Genomic DNA, 23,150 nt, shown 5'->3' on the forward strand with positions numbered 1-23,150 from the left:
CCCATCCTACCATTTTATGTTCAGATCCTGTTATCTTTGAAATGCTTAAAATGCAAGTTGTATGGAAACTCTAAAAAAGAATTCATTGTGCCAGAATTGACAGAGGGCAGCAGAAAACTTACAAGCGGTCCTCTAGTTGATTCAAAAAAGTAATTAATTGCAGCTGCTGTTTTGCAGCAAGCTAGGAAAATGTCATCAAATACAGAAAACTCCAGAAAGAGTGACAAGGCCTTCCTGTAATTCTCCCAGTCTAAACAGAAATGAGATGAATGCTTTGTGACTGCTGTAGGTAATGAGACTTTGTAAGATTATTATAAATAGGGTACATAATTAGCACTCTACAATTCAGTAAGCACTTTGTGTTGTTTTTGTGAATTTGGAGTTGGCCCCAATGGCTTGACAAAACATTCACTCTCCCTAAATCAGGCAAACATTTTGGCTTCAGACACTTATTCCAAATACATGGACTGTCAATTATTTGTGAAGACAAATTTAAAAAGGAATCAAGACATTAACTACAGAGAGAGGCACTAACAGTAAGAAGGTGGCTACCATGTGTCAACCTGGGGTCATCTGCTCTACGAAGCACGCATTACCTGAATTAGGTCATTTAATCTGCATAAGGTACTGTTGCTTTTCTCTTTCACAGATAAGAAGCTGAGGTCTAGAGAGGTAAACCTGATCTATATTCATAGATAATAAGTGATATTTAAGCACAGATCTGTCACATTTAAAATACTCGAGTTTCTGAATTCCATACCCTACCTTCCACAATTTTTGCACTGCCTGGAAATTTATATTGTAGATTTTTTCCCTTTGGGATTCTCTTTGGAAAGGTGTTTGCTACACATTGTAGTGAAAAATGTTCCAGAAGAGCACATGTATTTACCATAGAGAAATTGATGAAGGCAGCCATGACAAACAAAAAAAAATGTTCAAATTATTAATGGATGAGAGTTAAGTACCATCCATCACTCTGTACTTTTATTTGCAAAGGTGAACTCATAAATATCCAGATGATTTTCTTTACTTTTGGTAAGGATTAAAAATAAAGAGACTAAAATTGAATATGAGTATCTCTGTTTTTATAATGATGGGAAGACATCACCAGCTTAGAAGAACATCAGTAAAGAGGAAGGGATACATATCTCTTTATGCCTAGATATAAAATGGGATTTAGCCCTCAAATTGTATCATGGTCAAAAGCATCTTGAAAACTATGATGTGAACTAGAATCTGTGTAATGTGGGACTGGGATAAAGGAAATGCAAGGAAAGAGTAGGCCAGGTTCCTGAAGAACCCTTTACTTGTACTAGATGGGGTAGACTCCAAACTAATGCAACGACAAAAAGAAAAGAAAAAACAAAACAAAACAACACACACACACACACAAGACACAATGACTTAAAGATTATAAAAACTTACTTTTTTCATATAATATTTAACCATAAGAAGTTCAAGGCTGCCAGGGAAGCTCTGTTATTCTCAAAATACACCTTGATCTCTGGTTCCCAGTCACCTCCCTCTGCCATCATACCTGCATGCCAGGCAGTGGCAGAGGAAAGTGACAAGGAGAAAGCAGACTTGCTCCACATAAGAGCAAGATCCAGAAGTGGCCCATAGGGCTCCATCACCTGGCCACAGCGGGGCTGGAATAGGTGGCGTCTCTAGTTGACTGGACAGGGGTCAGCTAAGATTTGGAGAGCAAAGACTTTTGTGGGCAACTAACAATATCTGTCACATCTGCCAAGGGAAGGAAGGAACCTGGGTGGCTGAGCTGAAGGAAACATCTTGGTTCAAAGGCTGAGTTGAGAATTACCTTCTGTCTCATCAAATCCCTGCCTGTTTTCTGAATACCTCTCCTCTTCACTCTTATCTCTGTAGTATTACAAGGTAGAGAAAAGAAATATGAGTTGTTATGCATGCAAAGGTGGAATTTTGACATTGAAATCCTATTAAACATCATTACAGCTTTCTGGGGTTGATAGTCACACACACACCACCAGCACCACCAATAACAAAAGAAAATGAAAAATAAGCAAGTGGGAAATAAAGGACCAACCTTATTTTTTACCAGCCACACACCTTCTATTTTTATTTTTTTCGTAGAGACTCAAACGATTCCCCTGTCTTGGCTCCCCAAAGTGCTGGCATTACAGGCATAAGCCACTGAGCCTGGCTCAAACATCTTTTATACAAACAAGTATAGGTGTAGGACTTTTCTCTATATATACATGTTTTTTTTCCTTTAGAGACAGTGAGTCTGTAAGCCAAAGTAGACGGCCCTACTCCTTTCCATTTTTGCAGTTTGTGGAGACAACTCTGAATCTACTTCCCCTACAGGTCACATGGACAAGACTGGGAAGTATGCATTACACACCATCCCACAATCTGAGATGGAATTGCAAGTGTGAGGAGGCTGGTGGCTCTGCTCAGGGTATGCCTGCACCTGCATCACTGACACAGAAGAGTGAATGCTGCACCCAGAGCCAAAAGCTGGAAGCAAAAACCCACTGATGATTGGATGTCTTTTAAATGACACTCAATACTGAGTTCTGACCAATCACTTCAGCCTGTCCTTCCTTTGGGGAGGTAGTAAAGGATAGAGAAAGAAAGAAGTAGTAAAGGCATATTTTTTCCTTCTCTTCAGGTTGAAGTGTTAAAACAAGACTAGAAAATAATACTGTATAGAAAAGAGTACAACAAAATGGAGCCATTCATCCACTGGTTGATTGGTCCTTCTCTGCTAAAGTGGTAATTCAGAGAAACGTTTAAAACCAAAAGACCTTATGATAACATAAAACAAACAGGCCCAGATATGATTCTACACATGGTAGCAATCTAAAGACAACAAGACACAATGATGGAAACACATCTTTCATACCTTCTCTGTTCTGCCACATAGCAAGAAGAAGAGACATTATAAAGTAGCAGAAAAAATCTGGATGTTAAGAATTTGTGGTCCGAGTATACTGCTTTTTAAGAGGGATAAAGAGCTCCCTGCTGCAAGCCACCATCGTGGTCAGGGTTTTTTTGATATCCTAAAGCTCAAGAGAGGCTGGTGCTCAAGTCACAAATACATTACTTGACCTGCTGATGTATATTTAACCCTAAGGATTGTATCTGGGAACACTCATGAGACCCTGAGTCTTTCTTTCTATTTATGTCTCAGTACTGCTGCTGCTGGAATTGGAGGGAAGCTAACATAGGCTTTTAAAGGGAAGGTGCTTCTGAAGGTTTATCAACCCAGAAAGCAGAGCCTAAATTTAGTGTGCATGTAATTGTAAGTCTCAGTTTTCCCATTAGTAAAATGAAAATAATAATAAGTATTCAAACCACTGGGTTATTATGAAGATGAATTAGCATTATAAACACCAAGAGGGAATACAATGTTTAATATGATGTGAGAATTCAACACATTTTTGATAAAATTTACCGTTCCTTTATGTTAAAAACTCTCAGTAAACTGGATATTGAAGGAACATATTCTAAATAATAAGAGCCATCTCTGACAAACCCACAGCCAACACCATACTGAATGGGCAAAAACTGGAAGCATTTTGCTTGAAAATCAGCACTAGACAAGAATACCTTCTTTCACTACTCCTATTCAACATAGTATTGGAAGCCCTGGCCAGAGCAATCAGGCGAGAGAGAGAAATAGAGGGCATCCAAGAAGGAGAAGAGGAAATCAAACTATCCCTTTCTGAAGATGACTTGATTATATATCTAGAAAACCCCATAATCTCAGTCCCCAAAATACTTCAGCTGATAAACAATATCAGCAAAGTTTCAGGACATAAAATCAAGGTACAAAAATCACTAGTATTCCTATACACCAACAACAGCTAAGCTGGGAGTCAAATCAGAAATGCAAACTCACAATTGTCACAAAAGAATAAAATGCCTAGGTATACAGCTAACCAGGGAGGTGAAATATCTCCACAACAAGAATTAGAAAACGCTGCTGAAAAGAATCAGAGATGACACAAGAAAACGAAAAAACATCCCATACTCATGGATGGGAAGAATCAATATCATTAATATGGCCATACTGCCTAAAGCAATTTACGGATTCAGTGCTATTTCTATCAAACTATCAATGACATTCTTCACAGAACTAAAGAAAACTATTTTAAAACAATATGGAACCAAAAAAGCCAAAGCAATCCTAAGCAAAAAGAGCAAAGCTGGAGGAATCACATTAGCCAACTTCAGACTATACTACAGGGCTAAAGTAACCAAAGCAGCATGGTACTGGTACAATAACAGACACGTAGACCAATGGAACAGAGTAGAGAGCCCAGAATAAGGCCACACACCTACAATTATCTGATCTTCAATAAAGCTGACAAAAACACGCAATGGACAAAGGACTCCCTATTCAATAAATGATGCTGGGATAGCTGGCTAACCATATGCAGAAGATTGAAGCTGGACCCCTTTCTTACACCATATACAAAAATCAGCTCAAGTTGTACTAAAGACTTAAATGTAAAACCCAAAATTATAAAAACCCTAGAAGACAACCTAGGTAATGCCATCCTTGACATAGGAACTAGCAAAGATTTCATGGTGAAGACATTGAAAGCAATCGCAACAAAAGTGAAAGTTCACAAATGGGATCTAATTAACCTTACTAGCTTCTGCACAGCAAAAGAAACTATCAGCAGAGTAAACAGAAAACTAAATAATGGGATAAAATATTTGCAAACTATATATCTGACAAAGGTTTAATATCCAGCGTCTATAAGGAACTTAAACAATTTTACAAGAAAAAAACCGATTAAAAAGTGGGCAAAGGACATGAACAGACACTTTTCAAAAGAAGACATACATACAGCCAACAAGCATATGAAAAAAATTCACTATCACTGATCATTAGAGAAATCAAAGTCAAAACCACAATGAGATACCATCTGACACTGATCAGAATGGCTACTATTAAAAAGTCAAAAATAACAGATGCTGGCAGAATTGTTGAGAAAAGGGAATGCATATATATACACTGTTGGTGAAAGTGTAAACTAGTTCAACCATTATGGAAGGCAGTGTGGAAATTTCTCAAAGACCTAAAGACAGATCTACCATTCAACCTGACAATCCCATTACTGGGAATATACCCCAAGGAATATAAATTGTTCTGTCATAAAGACATATGCATGGGTATGTTCATTGCAGCACTATCCATGATAGCAATGACACAGAATCAACCTAAATGACCATAAATAGTAGACTGGATTAAAAAAAATGTACATATACATAATGGAATACTATACAGCCTTAAAAAAGTATAAGATCATGCCCTTTTCAGGAACGTGGATGGAACTTGAGGTCATTATCCTTAGCAAACTAAGGCAGGAATAGAAAACCAAATAGCACATGTTCTCACTTATAAGTGGCAGCTAAATTATGAAAACACATAGACAGAAAGATGGAAACAACAGATCCTGGGGCCTACCAGAGGTTGGAGAGTAGAAAGAGGGAGAGGACTAGGGAAAGTACCTATTGGGTACTAGGCTTAATAACTGGGTGACAAAATAATCTGTATAACAAATCCCTGTGACACTAGTTGATAACCTGCACACATACTCCTGAATCTAAAAGTTTTTTTTTAATAAAGAAGTCAGCACATTATTAAAATTGCTATTGTTATTGTTATGGATTTGATTAGCCATACAATATGCTCGGTTTCAGGCACAAAACAAGAATTAGTATATGCTTTTACAGCAAAAGATATACAGCCTAGTAGAAGACAGACATAAAATGAAATTAGAACAATAGAATAATACTTCTTCAGTAATTGACATCTTTACTGAGTATGTTACCTGTCAGGAGATGTTTTATAGAGGAAGTCACAAATTTTACCTAATTTAACTCAATAAGAAAAAATTAACAATGTAGAAATTCTATTTTAATCTCTAAATCTGTATGCATAAAAAGAGTCTCACCTGTAATTTCACCCATCCAAGAAACGACACTGACAATTCAGGTTTCTCCCCCAAGCTGCGAAACATATCTGTTGTTTCACATCTTTATGTTCAAAGCCTATCTCTATCGCCACCTAGCTTTTGAAGAATGAATGACATTTCCGTGTGTGCTGTTTGTAAACATCCAGAAATAATGTACATAAAGCACCTAGCTGGTGTTCCACACACTGAGCACTGAAGGAACAACATCAAACTAACAGGTTCTCTGAATGACGAAGAGATATTTCCAGCTGGAAAGGCTTGGTTAGACATGCTTGTGCTTCAGCAAATGCCCTTCCTGTCTTTCAGTCGAGAGGATCGAGGGTGTAGCTGGGGGTTGGGCAAGCAGCTTGGTTAGGGGCAGTAGATACAAGGGGTGGAGAATGTGGGAGCTTTCTGTTGGCTAGTTTAACCCTTTTCCTGTTTAGAAAAAAAAAAAGTGCAGCTTGCTACCAGAGCTCATTCCGTTTTAGATAAACACGCTCACTGAGGCTGAAGAAATCTGACTGATTTTCAATGTGAAAATAAAATGTAAAAACCGTTCCTGAAGTTATTTCTTTACTTCTTAACACAGACATCATAAAATCGTCTGAATCATCAGAATCATCTATGTAGGATGAATCTTTGGCCAAGAACTCTTTGAGAATGATGTTAACATCGTGCATAGAAATGCTACGTTTTCTAGGATTTGACATTTTCAGCTATCGAGAATTACTCTATTTTATAAATGGAAAGACCACTACTAAAACCAAAAGGCTTAAATAGAATGATGTCTTGTTTCCAAAGTTGATATACTAGAGTGATGCGAAAATAATAATGAAAGCGAGATTATTCGTGGCAAAATTATCTCAGCATAAACACCACAGCCGCAAGCACCACCGGCTAGTATTCTTGGGGCAAACGGGTCAAGGATGAAATGAATGTTGAGTATCGAAAAGAATGTGACTTACAGGTCAAGGAATCTTCCCTTTCTAATGAGTATCTGTAAAGAAAAAACTCTTGACTAGCAGTTTTAACTTGCTGGTAAGATTAATGAAAGACAAAATTTGCGGAGATAGCACATGAAGTAACATGATAATTGCATTCAGTTTATACCCGTGTACAATGAATCAGATGACTTTTATCATAAAAGTCTGTGTGGCTAAGTAGCTGATCTACAACATAAATATTTGCTGATACATGAAAGAAAGAATGAGGAATAATAGCATCCTGGGTAGTTTCCAGGAAATTGATAACTTTTCAATAGCTTGGACTTTCTTATAATGTTGTCTGTACTTAGCACATGTTCAAGTTCTTCCCCAGGTATGAGTGCTTTTCTACTTTCTTGTCACTCCAAGAATGACATCCCAAGCCAGATCACCTTTATTGCTCAAAGAAATGTATATGGAGCTTCACAGGCATTCCTATTTCCTCTGACATTTGTTTCCTACAGTATCCCTTTCCAGCATGTCCTGAAATAGGACATGTTCAGTAGCATGAAATTTGTTGTCTGACAATGTTATCAATAGAGCAGAAACCTTCCTCAAGATCCTCTGAGACCTGTGTCTCATATTCATAAAAGTAGTTATTACTTTAGGTGCTGCTCGACTGTGAGCCTCTCTATATTTATTAATTACATCTCTCAGCTGCACTGGATAGCAAAGAGCTGCTGCTTTATGAGTTTTCTCATTTCCCCAATCCTGCAATATTTTGGACTCTGAATGGGGCAAAAAGTAATTCACAAAAGCAACAGTTGTTGTTTGTCTCATACAATTAAATTCTTGGAATTGACTCCAGAGGTGATGTTTTGAGGGGAAACAGAGTATATTGGTCATAAAATGTCTTTGCCATTTGTTGAAATTGGAGTTCGATTTGGAGATGAAATCTGATAAAGTAAACAGAAAGTTACACTGGTGTTTGGAGACCCAGGTTATTGTCTGAGTACTTGTGCTGACTTTCTGGGAAGCTTTAGCTAAACATATTATGCTCTTCTGTGCTATAATTTCTTCATGTGCAAATGTCAGTAGCTGTGTCTACTTTTCTATCAGATGAAAGATTTTAACTAGTAATTGCATGTATATAGCAAGGCACTAAACTCTAAATTACAGTCATGGCATGCTAACTGTAGAGTCACACAGTGCCCTGTGCTTGGTTTAAGAGTAAGCTGCCACTGCATTGAAACTTAATAATTTTTGAATAAGGAACCCAAAATTTTTATTTTGCCAGACCCCATAAATTGTGTAGCTGGTACTGATTCTATTATTGTGATTACCTTCACTTGTAACTAAGAAAACTTTATATATATAGATATCCACACTAAATTTTTTTTTTCAGTGATATATGTTAACAATTTATCCAATGTTTTAAAAGAGAAGTATTTTATTAGGTTGGTGCAAAAGTAATTGAAAGTAATGGTAAAAACCGCAAATACTTCTGCACCAACTCTAATAGTTCCTATCCCATTAGCACTCAATATTAACAAGTTTAATATACTACTAATATGAGTAATTTCTACTTGATTTTTTAATAAGATACAGCCATCATTGTCTTATGGGAAAACAAATTAAATCCTTGGGGACAAATTGATGAACTTTTGAAAAATACACCGTGGGCCAAGGTCACATATTCTATACATTTTTATTACTTTTGAAAATACTGAAAGTTTTAGGTAAAAACTACCTTCTAGCACCCAGAGTCCCTGAGCATCTGACAGCTGTCAAGTAGAACCCTAGACACAAGTCAACTCAACAATACCTAGCAGACTGGTGGCCACTGCTGTGTCTGTCATTATAAGCTATAATTAATTAATATTTTTCTTGAAAATATATTACTGAATATGATGAGTAAGTAATATTTACAATATTTATGGGGGTGAGGAGTCACCCAGTTTAGTTAATAAGACACATTTTTGGTGGAACCATCCATATTTTTTCCTTGTGACTTACTTTCCCCTGTCATACAGAACTAATAAGTTAGAAGTTCCTATTTCTCAGGAATTGGAACCTTTTCCTTACTTTTTTTTCTTTGGGAGGAGGGGAAGGGAAGGTGGGTCATAGGGTTGTTATTTGCTCACGTTCATATGCATATAATCGACACATGAACCGATCACAAATGGGTGTCGTTGTTGCATTTCCAGTTTGGGGCTTATCAGCTTTCACTGATTCAGTCTGCCAATCACAAAACTCATGATGTTAAAACGGTGTTTGGAAGAAACTCCCCTCTCATATGTGTGCTGCCATTATGTTCCTTTTGTCATATATGAAAACATTTTTGCTTGAGGGAGCTTATAGTTTTGTTTGAAATGTAAACCTGTAACTGTTGATTTAAAAAATTGTGTCCAATTTGAAGATGAAATCTGATAAAGAGTTAGGCTAGAATTAGGAGACCTAGGTTATTGCCTGTGTACCCCAACTGATTTCTTGAGAGGCTTTAGACACACCATACCTTTCTGTGTTACTACAGGAAAGTATAGAAGGACCACCTAGTTTGAACTGGAAGAGTAAGAAAGGGAAACTCCATTTCAGCTTATACCTACCTGGATGACACTGGTACCTAGTCTGAACTCCCCTGCTTGACTTTAAAGACAGCTTGTAAGCAGAAGGTATGAACCAAAGAGAATGGATAAGTAGAAGGTACATGATGAAAACTACAGTCTGGCCCAATATGAGGAAATAAAGTAATTGAAGTTAAGGAGAGACTCAATTTTTTTTAAAGAGGTAAGAAACAGTAGTTAGTGGGATATTATCCGTATTAAAGGCCAGCAGTTTATGGTTGCAGAATCTGAGGATAAGTCAAATTTAGAGTATGTAGTACTTCTGGGGAATGTTTTCTTTCTTTTAAAAGGTGCTATGTGAAAGCTCTATGAGGAAGTGCATCCATCTTATTTTCTGCCATGTCACAAGGCATATAGACAGTGTTCTCAAGAATAAGCCCCCTATATCATGTGTTGGGTATTTGAATGAATTGTCCACCCAGTATTTAAGTAAATAAGTTGAAACTGAGAAGACATATTTGTCTGATTCATACCATGCTGAAGTCTGTAACTAAGTTGTATACCTGTAAATTGTCTCCCTGGATAGCTTCCTTACACTTCAATAAAACACTGTGTGCACATAAATAAGGGCTATGCTTATTTCAGATGAACAGACAGAAAAGGAAAAGCACATCATGGATTATGAATGGAGTGAAAATGTCCAAGAATAATTGGACCTCTTACTTTACCATTAAAAATAAGTTTTAAGAGCTATTTCAAAGTCTAAAATATAATTTTTAACTCTTGCTTCTGTGTGTGTTAATATACTAACCTCTCTGTTGGCAGAGTGTAAGGGGTTCTGGGGGTTCAAGGACTTCTTAATGACAACCTAGAAACATTTGTCTCAGTGCTGAATAGGCAGACAGCTTCCAGAATTTTCGTCTAGGTCACTTGAAGGACTCATAACCAAGTCTAGGGCCCAATATATTCTCTTAACAGTGAATTTTTTTGGGTAAAGTTATAGACTATTGATAAATGTCTTATATATTTCCATTTGCTTTTCTTATATTGACTATTTTAAAAATACCTAATTCTGAACTCTGAAAAGGGTGCATTTATGGATGTGATTTTAACTACAGAAAAACAAACTATACCAAAGAGAAGCTATTTATTTAGCTAATGACAGAATGTTAATATAAACCAGTGACATGTATCATGTGAGAAACCATTACAACTAGATTTATTAAAAAATACCTTGAAGAAATAATAGAATGCAAATGAAAATATTTGTAATGAAAACATTATAGGAAAAGATCAATATTAATTCGTTTTTAAAAATATTTTAAGCATTGATTTTTAAAATATTTTTAGGGTATTTATTTACCATGAGGAAAAAAGAGTAATTAGTGATTGATTCTTCAGGCAGGGTAAAATCTGTTGTTACAGAGAATATTTTAAAAATCTAATGAAGGAATGTGAGCTGGAGTCCCTTATGTTAAGATGATTAAATGAATCATATTTCATGTATTTAATCAAGCAAAATTATGTCAGTGAAGCAAAGGGCATTATTGTGAATCACAAGGGCTAATACTGTATGGCCTCGGATTGTTCTATCAATTACAGTCTCACAAAGATTTGCAGCCCTGCGCTGTGGGGCTCAAGAGAAGGCATGTGGGTCATTGTCAGAACCACATAGGAAGAAAAGTTCCTTGGAAGGTGGGCCAATGTTTTATTTTTCTTGTATGGACAGCACATTTAGCAGAAATGAAGAAAGGCAGTGAAGAACTAACAAATAAAAGGGACTTAATCTATTCTATTTTTCTTTCTTAAAATTTTTATTCTACTTCTCCTCTACAAATTAAACCCTGTAGTTCTACCAAGGTGTGAGTGACATAATGTGAGATATCTACTTAATCAGAGTCCCCTGAGCAGGGAAACTTCAAAATTTCAAAAATTTGAAAGTAAGTTCTGTGCTGCAATGTGAAATTTGGTAAGAAAACAGTCAGGACCTGTGTTTAGTCAATAGAGTTTGGGTGTCTCAGTACCAGTAGGGTCCATGCTGTGTGCAGTCCCTGGGTTTCTGTTGACCATAATGTGATTAAACAAAAGAGCTCTTCCTCAGAGATGTGGGGAACCTTTGATGGATCTCATTATTCTTGGTTTGGATATGACAGACTTGTTTGTTTGTTTGTTGTTTATTGAGACAGAGTCTCACTTTGTTGCCCAGGCTGGACTGCAATGGCACAATCTTAGCTCACTGCAACCTCCGCCTCCTGGGTTCAAGTGATTCTCATGCCTCAGCCTCCCAAGTAGCTGGGATTACAGGTGCCCGCCACCACACCCAGCTAACATTTTGTATTTTTAATAGAGACAGGGTTTCACCATGTTGACCAGGCTGGTCTCAAACTCCTGACATCAGGTGATCCACCTGCCTCAGTCTCCCAAAGTGCTGGGATTACAGGCATGAGTCATTGCGTGACTTGCTTATTTTTATGATTCCTGAAGAACATGAGCTCTGAGGTCTCTATTAGGGATATAAAACCCTGTCTCTCCCAGGTCCATCCTACCTCAACAATAGTGTCTTTGGGGAGTTTAAAGTATTGCCTTGTTCCCCTTTTTACAGCTGGACTTCTTTCACCTTTAGCTGGAGTTCTTCTGTAGTTCATTTTCAAATCCATGTATCGTATATACATCATGTTTACCCTTTTTAGGATTTGTGAAAACAAAACAAAACATCTGTGGTCGATTAAAGATGGTTGCAAATACTTTGCTATTCCTCCAATTTAGGTGTGGAATCTAATCATGCTCCCCTTGAATCTGGCCTAGTTTATGGACTTATTAACCACTGGATACTGCAGAAGTAATTTTATGAAGTCCTGAGGGTAGATCATAATAAGTCTTGCAACTTCTGCCTGGATCTCTTAAAACATTCCTTCTTGGACCCTTGAGTCTCCATATAAGAAATCTGACTACTCACCTGGAGAGAACTTGTGGAGAGGGCCTGAAACCAAATGGAGAGGGTCAGGTTACACAGGAGTTTACGTTTTCAGCCCTCCCAAACAAGGGACCAGCCATGTGAGTAGCTATATTGGACCTTTGGACCTTTGGGCCTTTGGTCTAAGTTGGATGCTGGATCTCTCAGACTGAAAGAAGGGAAGAAAAGCAGTATGGGGACCTCCCTCCACCAAAAGACTGAAAATGCCATTGCAGTTGAGGACCACAGAGAAAATAGGAGTTCAGGAAACAACGTAACCATAACAAAAGAAGATAATTCAACAACAGAGAGAATTATACCCTGAGGAGGAAAACTGCAATAAGGGGAGCAGATCTGAAAACTGATGAATAAAAGTGCCAGTTACTCAAGAATCCAAAGGAAGATAATTAAAGCTAGCCACAAATAGGGGGGAATTCTTAATTTTTTTTTTTTTGTTTCTTTTGAGATGGAGTCTTGGTCTCTCTCCCAGGCTGGAGTACAATGGTGCGATCTCGACTCAATGCAAGCTCCGCCTCCCGGGTTCATACCATTCTCCTGCCTCAGCCTCCAGAGTAGCTGGGATTACAGGTGCCTGCCACCATGCCTGGCTAGTTTTTTGTGTTTTTAGTAGAGATGGGGTTTCACTGTGTTAGCCAGGATGGTCTCGATCTGCTGATGTCATGATCTCCCCACCTCGGCCTCCCAAAGTGCTGGGATTACAGGCTTGAGCCACCACGCCCGGCCAATGCTCCTCAAATTTTTGACTAGCCTTTTAGCTCTGCATTAACAAAAACTGGAAGACTGGCATATAAATAAATAATCTTTGAAGAGCTTTCTTAGTAAATGTTCTCAATGACTACTGCTTATATTTTACTGACCACTTTGAACAAGAATAAAGCTGCTAATATGTAGTAGGTTTTTTTTTGTTTTGTTTTGTTTTTTTTACCTTGTGGTTTATCGTCAGCAAAAAATAAAATAGGATTTCTCTCTATAAAGGGGAATGGAATACTGAAATCAGGTTGCTAACTAGAATTATTTGTCAAAAAAAGATAAGTACTGTCTAAGAACAGGAATGCTAAGAATGACATTATGATTGTGATCATGACCTAATCCCTACTCCCTCATTTTGTCTTTGAGGAAGACACGAATGATATTCTCTGCACCGATTTTTTGAAAAATATTTAATTAAAGGAGCAAGAACGTCTTTGGGAAGAAATGTAATGGTTATTATCTGTGCTAAGATGCTAGTGACAAACAGTGAAATTGGAATAGATTCTTTGGATTCTGTGATTACAAGAATGATACTGCCACAAGGATCTTTGGCCATGGCTAATGGATTAGGAGGTCTCTTGGACTGAAATGATTGGGCAGAAGATTAATAAATTATTTGATATGTATTTTTAAATAGCACCAGAACTAGTGAACAGAAAATGACTTTCTATCATTTCTATGATAGAAAATCTTCACTCCTTTCTCCATTTTCCCACTTGGGTCATTTCAGTTTCTTTTCCAAGTATGCAACTTTTCTGTTAGTTCCACTTATTTGATTGTTTGTCATATTGCCTCTTAAACTTTTGTGTTATTAATTCATATTAATATGTAACTTTTTTGAATACTTTATTTCCAAAACTCATCTGTAATTTTTCTCAAGAAGGAGCCATGTTCTGTGCTTCTCATTTCCCAAAGTGCCTGTCCTAGCTCAACAATGAACATATGCGATCCATCTGTAATTACTTTCTTGAATTGACTGGATACAACATCTAGACAGGAAATAGCTATTAATTTTTGTAAACACTACCTTCAATCAGAAATCCTTCCCTATCCCTGGGATGATATATTTGAAAAACAGTGGTTCCTATATTTCTCTTAAACATTTAAATAATCCACTCTGGACATCTGGACATTTAAATAATCCACTTTCAAGTATTTTCTACATGTGATTCTATTTTTATGTAGTATAAAAACAGCTAAATATGTTTAGACCAGGCGATTGGCTTATGCCTGTAATCGCAAAACTTTAGGAGGCCAAGGTGGGTGGATTACTTGAGGTCAGGAGTTTGAGGCCAGCCTGGTCAACATGGTGAAACCCCATCTCTACTAAAAATACAAAAATTAGCCGGGTGTGGTAGTGGGCACCTGTAATCCCAGCTACTCGGGAGGCTGAGGCAGGAGAATCACTTGAACCCAGGCAGCAGAGGTTGCAGTGAGCCGAGATCATGCTCATGCACTCCAGCCTGGGTGAGAGAGTGAGACTACTTCCCAAAAACAAACAAACAAAGACAAAAAGAAGTATAAAAGATAATTTGAAAAAAATTGGACAAAATATTCCTAAGTGAAGAAAAGTCATCAATTCAAACATCCAGGAAATTCATCAAAACTTGAGCAGGATAAATTCGAAGGAAAACACATGTATGCATATCAAATAAAAATGCTGACAATTGAAGTTAAAGAGGAAATTCTGTTTCATGTTTTAAATGTTTTAGAGTTTTATTTTAATTAAAGAAGGACAATTGTGTGTATTTATAGGATATAATGTAATACTTCAATACATGTATACATTTTGGAATGATAAAAAATCATTTGTTTAGCTTTTTGGAAATATACATTATCTTAACTATTGTTGCCTTACTCTACAAAAGAACACTTGAAACTACTTCTCCTAACTGTACTTTATACCCCCATTGAGCAACATTTTCCCTTTCACCTCCACCTCCCTGTTTCCTCCAGCTTCTAGTAGCCATAAATGTACTCTCTACTTTGTGTCAGTTTGACTTTTTATGATTGGTATCGTTTGGCTCTGTGTCCAAACACAGTGGGGACACTCAAATCTCATCTCAAATTGTAATTCCCATAATCCCCACATCAAGGGAGAGACCAGGTGGGAGGTAATTGGATCATGGGGACGGTTTCTCCCATGCTGTTCTTGTGAGAGTGAGTGAGTTCTCAGGAGACCTGGTGGTTGTATAAGTGTTTGACAGTTCCTCCTTCACATACTCTCTCTCTTAGTTGCCACCATGTAAGATGTCCCTGCTTCCCCTTCTGCCACGATTGTAACTTTCCTGAGGTCTCCCCAGCCATGTGAAACTGTGAGTAAATGAAACCTCTTTTCTTTATAAATTACCCAGGCTTGGGCAGTTCTTATAGTAGTGTAAGACTGGACTGATACATATGGTATTTCTCTCTTTGTGCCTGGCCTCTCGCACTTAACGTAATGACCTCTGGATTTATCCATGTTGTTGCCAATGACAGAATATTCTGTTTTTATTAAGGTTGAATAATATTCCATTGTGTATATATACCACATTTAAAAAATCAATTTATCCACTGATAGACACTTAGGTTTTTTCCATATATTAGCTGTGGTGAATAATGCCACAATACTCATGGGAGTGTAGGTATGTCTTCAGCATATTGATTTCAGTTTCTTTGGGCATATACCCAGTACTGGGATTGCTAGATCAAATGGCAATTCTATTTTTGGTTTTTTGTGGAATCTTCATACTGCTTTGCAAAATGACTGTAATAATTCATAATACCAACAAAAGCCTATGAGGGTTTCTTTTTCTTCACATCCTTGCCAACATTTATTTTTCATTTTTTGATAATAGCCAATATAACAGATATGAGGTGATATATCTCATTGTTGTTTTAATTTGCATTTATATGATGATTAGAAATAATAATGTTTTTTTCATATCTGTTGGTCATTTGTGTATCTTCTTTTAAGATATCTCTATTCAAATCTTTTGCCCATTATTTAATAGGGTTATTTGTTTTCTTGTTATTGAGAAGTTAGAGTCCCTTGAATATTTTGGATATTCACCCTTTAACATAACATTTTCAAATATTTTTCTCTTCGTTCTGTTAATATGATGAATCACATTTGATTTGTATATGTCAAACCAAACTTGCTTCCAGGGGTAAATTTCACTTGATCATCGTGAATGATTCTTTTTAAAATTTCTTGCCTTTTAAAAAAATTATGATACATAATAATTTTATGTATTTATGGGGTCATTTTAATGTACTTTTGAACAGGTTTGCTAGTATTTTGTTGAGAATTTTTGCATCTATTTTCATGAGAGATATTGGCCTATAGTTTTCTTTTCTTGTAATGTCTTTGCCTAGCTTTGGTGGCAGAGTGATACTGACCTTGTAAAATGAGTTTGAAAGTATTCCCTTCTCTTTAATTTTTCATATAGTTTGGTAAGAATTGGTACTAGTTTTTCTTTAAATGTTTGATAAAATTCAGTCACGAAGTCACGTAGTCCTGGGCTTTACTTTGATAGGAGACTTTTAATTACTGATTCAATCTCCTTACTTGTTATTGATCTGCTTAGATTTCCAATTTCTTCTTGGTACAGACTGGTAGCTTATATGTTTCTAAGAATTATTTATTTTTTCTAGGCTGTCCAATATGTTGGTGTGTAATGGTTCATAGTTGTCTCTTATGATCCTTTGCATTTCTGTGTTATCATTTGTAATGTCTTCCTTTTCTTTTTAAATTTTATTTATTTGAGCCTGCTCTGTTTTCTTTTTTCTTACTCTTACTAAAGGTTGGTCTTTTTTTTTTAGCTTTACAAAAAACATTTCATCTTTTCTATTTTGTTTTAGGGTGTCGATTTTTTTTTTTTTTTTCCTGCGCGAATCTTTGCTTTTTCCTTCCTTACGTTAGCATTTCACCCAGTTTGTTCTTCTTCTAGTTCCGTGAGGTATAACATGAGGTTATTAGAGATCTTATTTTTTATGTAAGTGTTTATTGCTATAACCTTAACTCTAGAACTGCTTTTGTTACATCCCATAAGTTTTGGTATGTTGTGTGTCATTTTCATTTGACTCAAGTTGTTTTTTAAGTTTCCCTAATTTCTTCTTTGACCTAATCGTTGTTCAGGAGCATGCTGTTTAATTTCCACATATTTGTTTTCTTTTCCATGATTCCTTCTGTTACTGGTTTCTAGCTTGTATTAAGCAAAATAACTAGAGAACTAAGATAAACCAATAACATTGTTTTTGGAAAAGATATCTGATATGATTTCAATCTTCTTATAGTTGGACTTGTTTTGTGACCTAACAAATGGTTTATCCTGGAGAAGTTTTGTGTACACTTGAGAAGAATGTGCATTATGCTGCTGTTGAGTGTAATGGATCCTTATATATCTATTAGATCCGTTTGTTCTAAAGTGTAGTTCAAGTCCAATGTTTTCTTTTTGTTTGTTTGTTTGTTTGTCTGTTTGAGATGGGCTGTCACCCAGGGTGGAGTGCAGTGGTGCAACCTCTGCTCACTGCATACTCTGCCACCCAGGTTCATGCAATTCCCTTGCCTCAGCCTCCCAATTAGCTGGGATTACAGATGGGAGCCACCACACCCAGCTTATTTTTGTATCTGTAATAGAGACAGGATTTTACCATGTTGGCCAGGCTGGTCTCCAACTCCTGGTCTCAAGTGGTCTGCCCACCTCGGCTTCCCAAAGTGCTGGAACTATAGGCAGGAGTCACACACCTGGTCTAAGCCCAGTGTTTTCTTAGTAACTTTCTATCTGGATAATATGCCTAGTGTTGAAAGTCAGCATTGAAATCTCCTACTATTATTGCATTGCAGTCTGTGCCTCCCTTCAGATATCTTAATTTAAAAAATATATTTAGGGCCGGGCGCGGTGGCTCAAGCCTGTAATCCCAGCACTTTGGGAGGCCGAGACGGGTGGATCACGAGGTCAGGAGCTCGAGACCATCCTGGCGAACACGGTGAAACCCCGTCTCTACTAAAAAATACAAAAAAAAACTAGCTGGGCGAGGTGGCGGGCGCCTGTAGTCCCAGCTACTCGGGAGGCTGAGGCAGGAGAATGGCGTAAACCCGGGAGGCGGAGCTTGCAGTGAGCTGAGATCGCGCCACTGCACTCCAGCCTGGGTGACAGAGCCAGACTCCATCTCAAAAAAAAAAAAAAAAAAAAAAAAAAAAAAAATATATATATATATATATATATATATATATATATATTTAGGTGCTCACATTTTGGATGCACATATATATTTACATTATTATGTCCTAAAGAGAAAATTTTAAACATAACCAGGGGAAAATACAAAAATAGACACATTATAGTAAGAGGTCAATGATCAAAATAGCAATGGACTTATCCTCAGAAATAATGAGAAACAGAAAGCAAAAGAGTTATATATTTAAAACACATAATTTAGAAAAAATATCTATCAACTTAGAATTTTATATCTAGAAATACATTTCAAAAGCTAAGGTGAAATAAGGATATTTTTAGATAAATAAAGGTCAAGATAATTTGTTATTAGATCAATATAACAAGAATGTTAAAGCATTTTTGGCAAAAGAAATTAAAAATTAATGAAATTAAAGGTCTATGGATAGAAATGTAGATTAATGGAAATGGTAATTGGGAATGGTTGAAGATGAGACATAATTTTTTGTTTTTAAATATTTTTCAATGTATTGACTATAGCTATATATATGTGTAACTATATAGTCAAATATTTACTTGTACAATATATTTATATATCTATAGGTATCTAGATATATAACACACATGCAATTTATATATCTCTATATATTTTAGATATATAGACTACATGTTCTATATATTGTGGAATTCAAAACATGTAGAATTATGACATAAACAAGAATAGCACAAGGGATGGGAGAGAAACTGAATTATAATATTACAAGGTTCTTGTATTAAGTATATATATATTCTATAATAATAATTTAAAATAGAGATGGTAAGTTAAAGAAGAAAACATTTTAACCATTACAGTTACCATATACTAAAAACAAAACATCAAATACCAAAGTTTATCTAAAGAAAGCTAATAGTGGAAAGGAAATAGAATATCAAAAATTCATCAAAAAAGATAGGAAATGAGACTTAAAAGAAGAGAGAAGCACTGAAAACAAATAAAAATAAATAGCTGGGGGCAGACTTAAACTCAATCACATAAGTCATTACATTAATCATTACATTAAATGTAAGTATACCAAAAACTGTAATTGAAAATCAGAGATTGCCGTAAGGAATAAAATAGAAAAACACAAGTATATGCTATTTACAAGATACATTAATTGCAAATGCACACCAAATGCATTTTGCTTCAGGCCATTTTGAGTAACAGGGGTTGGATATACCCTATGACCTTAAAATAACTAGATAACTAAGAGAAATATATAATAGTTTTTAGACACCAGACAATAGGCAGAGCAGGATGGTGTCCAGAGATTTGAGCTTCAAATGGAAAGCTACACAATATATTAGTGATCCTAATCAGTGTAATACAGTGAGAAAAAGAAGTAAAATTATTTAAGATTGGAATGGAAGAAGTAAAACTGTCTTTAGTTGCCAATAGCATTACTGTTAATTTAGAAAATCCCAAGGAATTCACAAAGAAGATACTAAAATTAATAAGTGACATTAGTAGGATTTAAGGATATAAAGTTAATTTACACAAAAACTTGATTAGACAAAAAAGAGGAGCAAGACAGCCAAAATTAGCCTTCCAGTGATTGTCCCTCCCGTGGGAACAACTGAACAACTACCCACATAGGAAAGCTCCTTCCTATGGACCAAAAAATTAGGTGAGCAATCACAGCACCTGATTTTAATACAACAAGAAGAAAAGAGGCATTGGAAAAGGTAGAAAGAAAAGCCTTGCATTGCCTACACCACCCTTCCTCCCAAATCTAGGCAGTGAAGCAACTAGAGAGAATCTGTGTGATTTGGAGAGGGAGAGTGAAATGCAAATGTGGGACTTTGCATTGTACTTCATTGCTTCCCTGTTACAGTGGAACACAACAGAGGGCAGAATTCTGCTGATGCCCACAGAAGGAGTATTTAAATAAACCCTGGGCCAGAGAAGAATCCTCTACCTCAGCAGGAGAAAACTGGGTCCTAGCTAGCATCATTACCAGTTGACTAAATTGGCCAAGGATCCTGAGTAAATTTGAGTGGCAGAAGGGGCCACAAGTATTACAGTCTTTGAGGAAGTGCTGGTGCTGCACTGGTCTTAAAGGCAATGAGCTTGGGATGCCACCCAATGTGACACAATCTGTGGTGGCCATGGGATTGCTTGTATCACCCCTCCCCCAACTCCAGGAAGTACAGCTCTGGGAGACACTCCCTCTGCTTGGGGGAAGGAAAAGGAAGAGTTTAGAGAACTTTGTCTTGCAAGTTGGGTATCCACTCAGCCACAATAAAATAAAGCACTGGGCAGATTCCTTAAGCCGCTGATTCTAGGTCTTTACTCCTAGATGACCTTTCTAGACCCATCCTAGGCAAGAAAGAAATCCACTGTTTTGATGGCATGAGGCCAATCCTGGCAAGATTTGCCATCCACTACCTAAAGTGGCCTTGGACCTTAAATAAACATCAGTGGCAGCCAGGCAGTAGCGGTCCAAAGAATTGGTTAAGCCCCAGTACTGTGGTGGTCTGAAAAGCCATTTGCCTCAGTTATGAACCAGTGCAGTACCAGCTGTGGTGACCACAGGAATGCTCACATTATCCCTCCCCCAACTCCAGGCAGCCCAATGCAGGCAGAGACTCCTGACTGCAGAAAAGAGAGGGAAGAGAGGAGGTAACCCAAGGAATTCTCTTGTTATGTGCTCCAAATCCACCAGGGCTGTGTATGTAGGACCCTGTATATCAAGAGTTGTAGTGTTCCTGGGTTTAGGGTGCCCCTAGTGCTAAAACAGCTGCAGTAACCACAGCCTTAGGTCGCAACACTCAAACCACTTTGAATTCTTGGAAAGGCCTCTCAAAAACGATGCACACAAACAAGCCCAGACAGAACAAATTGGAATAAATACACAAGTCTCTAGTGCCCAAACATTGACAAATATCCAAAAACATCAAGAAAATCTAGAGAAACATGACCTCACCAAAGAGACATCAGTGACCAGTCCTCGAGTGATGGATATATGTGAACTCTCTGACAGGGAATTCAAAACAGCTGTCTGGAGGAAGCTCATCAAACTTCAAAATAACAAAAAGAAGAAATTCAGATTATATCAGAGAAATTTAACAGAGATTGAAATAATAAAATGAAAGCAAGCAGAAATTCTGCCACTGAAAAATTCAGTTGACAAATGAAAAATGTATCAGAGTCTCTCACCGGTAGACTTGATTAAACAGAATAATTAGTCAGCTCGAAGATAGGATATAAGAAAATACATAGTCATAGGAGAAAAAGGAAAAGCCAATAAAAAAAGAAGTATGCCTAAAAGATCCAGAAACTAATCTCAAAAGGACAAATCTAACAATTACTGTCCTTAAAAAGGATGTAGAGAGAGATTGGGGTAGAAAGTTTACACAAAGAAAATAACAGGAACTTTCCAAACCTAAAGAAAGATATGAATATCCAGGTACAAGAAAGTCAAAGAACATTAGGAAGATTCAACCCAAATAGTTACCTCAAAGTATATAATAATAAAACTCTCAAAGGTCAAATATATTTTTAAAGAATGATCTGAAAAGAAACAAGAGAAAAAATGAAAATAGCATATAAAGGAGCTCCAGTATTTCTGACAGCAGACTTCTCAACAAGAACCTTATGGGCCAGAAGGGGGTGGGATGACATATTCAAAGTGCTGAAGTAAAATAATTTTCAATTTAGAATATTACATTCAGCAAAATTATCTTTCAAATATGGAGGCAAAATAAAGACTCACCCAGACAAACAAAAGCTGAGGGATTGTGTTAACATCAGATCTGTCTTGCAATATGTTTGAGAGAATTTGTCAATCTGAAAGAAAAGGATGTTAATGAGCAATAAGAAATCATCTGAAGATATAAAACTCACTGATAGCAGTAAGTACACAGATAAATACAGAATACTCTAACAGTGTAATTGTGGTGTGTAAACCACTCACATCTTGAGTAGGAAGACTAAAAGACAGACATATCAAAAATAATAACTTCAAAAATATTTAAAGTGATAGACAATATAAAAAGATAAATAGGGGCAACAAGAAGTCAAAATATGGAATAGACTGGAATGAAGTGTAGTTTTTTATTTTTCTCTTTGATCATTTTTTTCTTTGTAATAAGAATCAAGTTATCTCCAGCTTAAAATAATTCATTATGTTATTTGTAATGCCACATGGTAACCACAAAAAAAAAAACTATCAACGGTTACACAAAAATTAAAAAGCAGCAAATGAAAACATACTACCAGAGAAAATCAACTTTACACAAAGAAAGGAAGAAGGAAATAGAGGACCAAAAACCAACCAGAAAACAAACAACAAAATGGCAATAGTAAGCCCTTACACCTCAATAATAACATTAAAAAGGCCCAACTACAGGTGGCCTGCAAGAAACTTCCATCTATAAAGACAAACAAACTAAAACTGAAGGGATGTAAAAATGTATTACATACAAATGGAAACGATGAAAGAGGAGGACTAGCTATATTTCTATCAGATAAAATACTTTTCAAGACAAATATGGTAAAAAGAGACAAAAGTATGTCATTATATAACACTGAAGGGATCAATTCAGGAAAAGGATATTACAATTCTAAGTATATATTGACCCAATGCTGCAGCACTTAGAATACTGAGCAAATATTATTAGAGCTAAAGAGAGAGATAGACCCCACTACAATAATAATTGGGTATCTCACCATCCAACTTTCAGCATTGCACAGATCATCGAGACACAAAATCAGCAAACTCCGAACTGAACCTGCACTATAAGCGAAACATACCTAAGAGACATTTATAGAACATTACATCCAG

At 36.5% G+C, this 23,150-nt stretch overlaps 1 long non-coding RNA gene across 1 annotated transcript in view; it reads left to right on the forward strand.

Moving 5' to 3' along the window:
- LOC135971795 (uncharacterized) overlaps positions 1-23,150 on the forward strand; it is a 213,568-nt gene that overhangs the window by 80,359 nt on the left and 110,059 nt on the right. The window contains exon 3 of the long non-coding RNA XR_010588055.2: positions 15,401-15,480. This is a non-coding gene — a long non-coding RNA (uncharacterized lncRNA). The remainder of the gene's footprint in view (positions 1-15,400; positions 15,481-23,150) is intronic.

This window comes from Macaca fascicularis, chromosome 7 (genome assembly GCF_037993035.2).
Source record: "Macaca fascicularis isolate 582-1 chromosome 7, T2T-MFA8v1.1".
NCBI classification, from domain to species: Eukaryota; Metazoa; Chordata; class Mammalia; order Primates; family Cercopithecidae; genus Macaca; species Macaca fascicularis.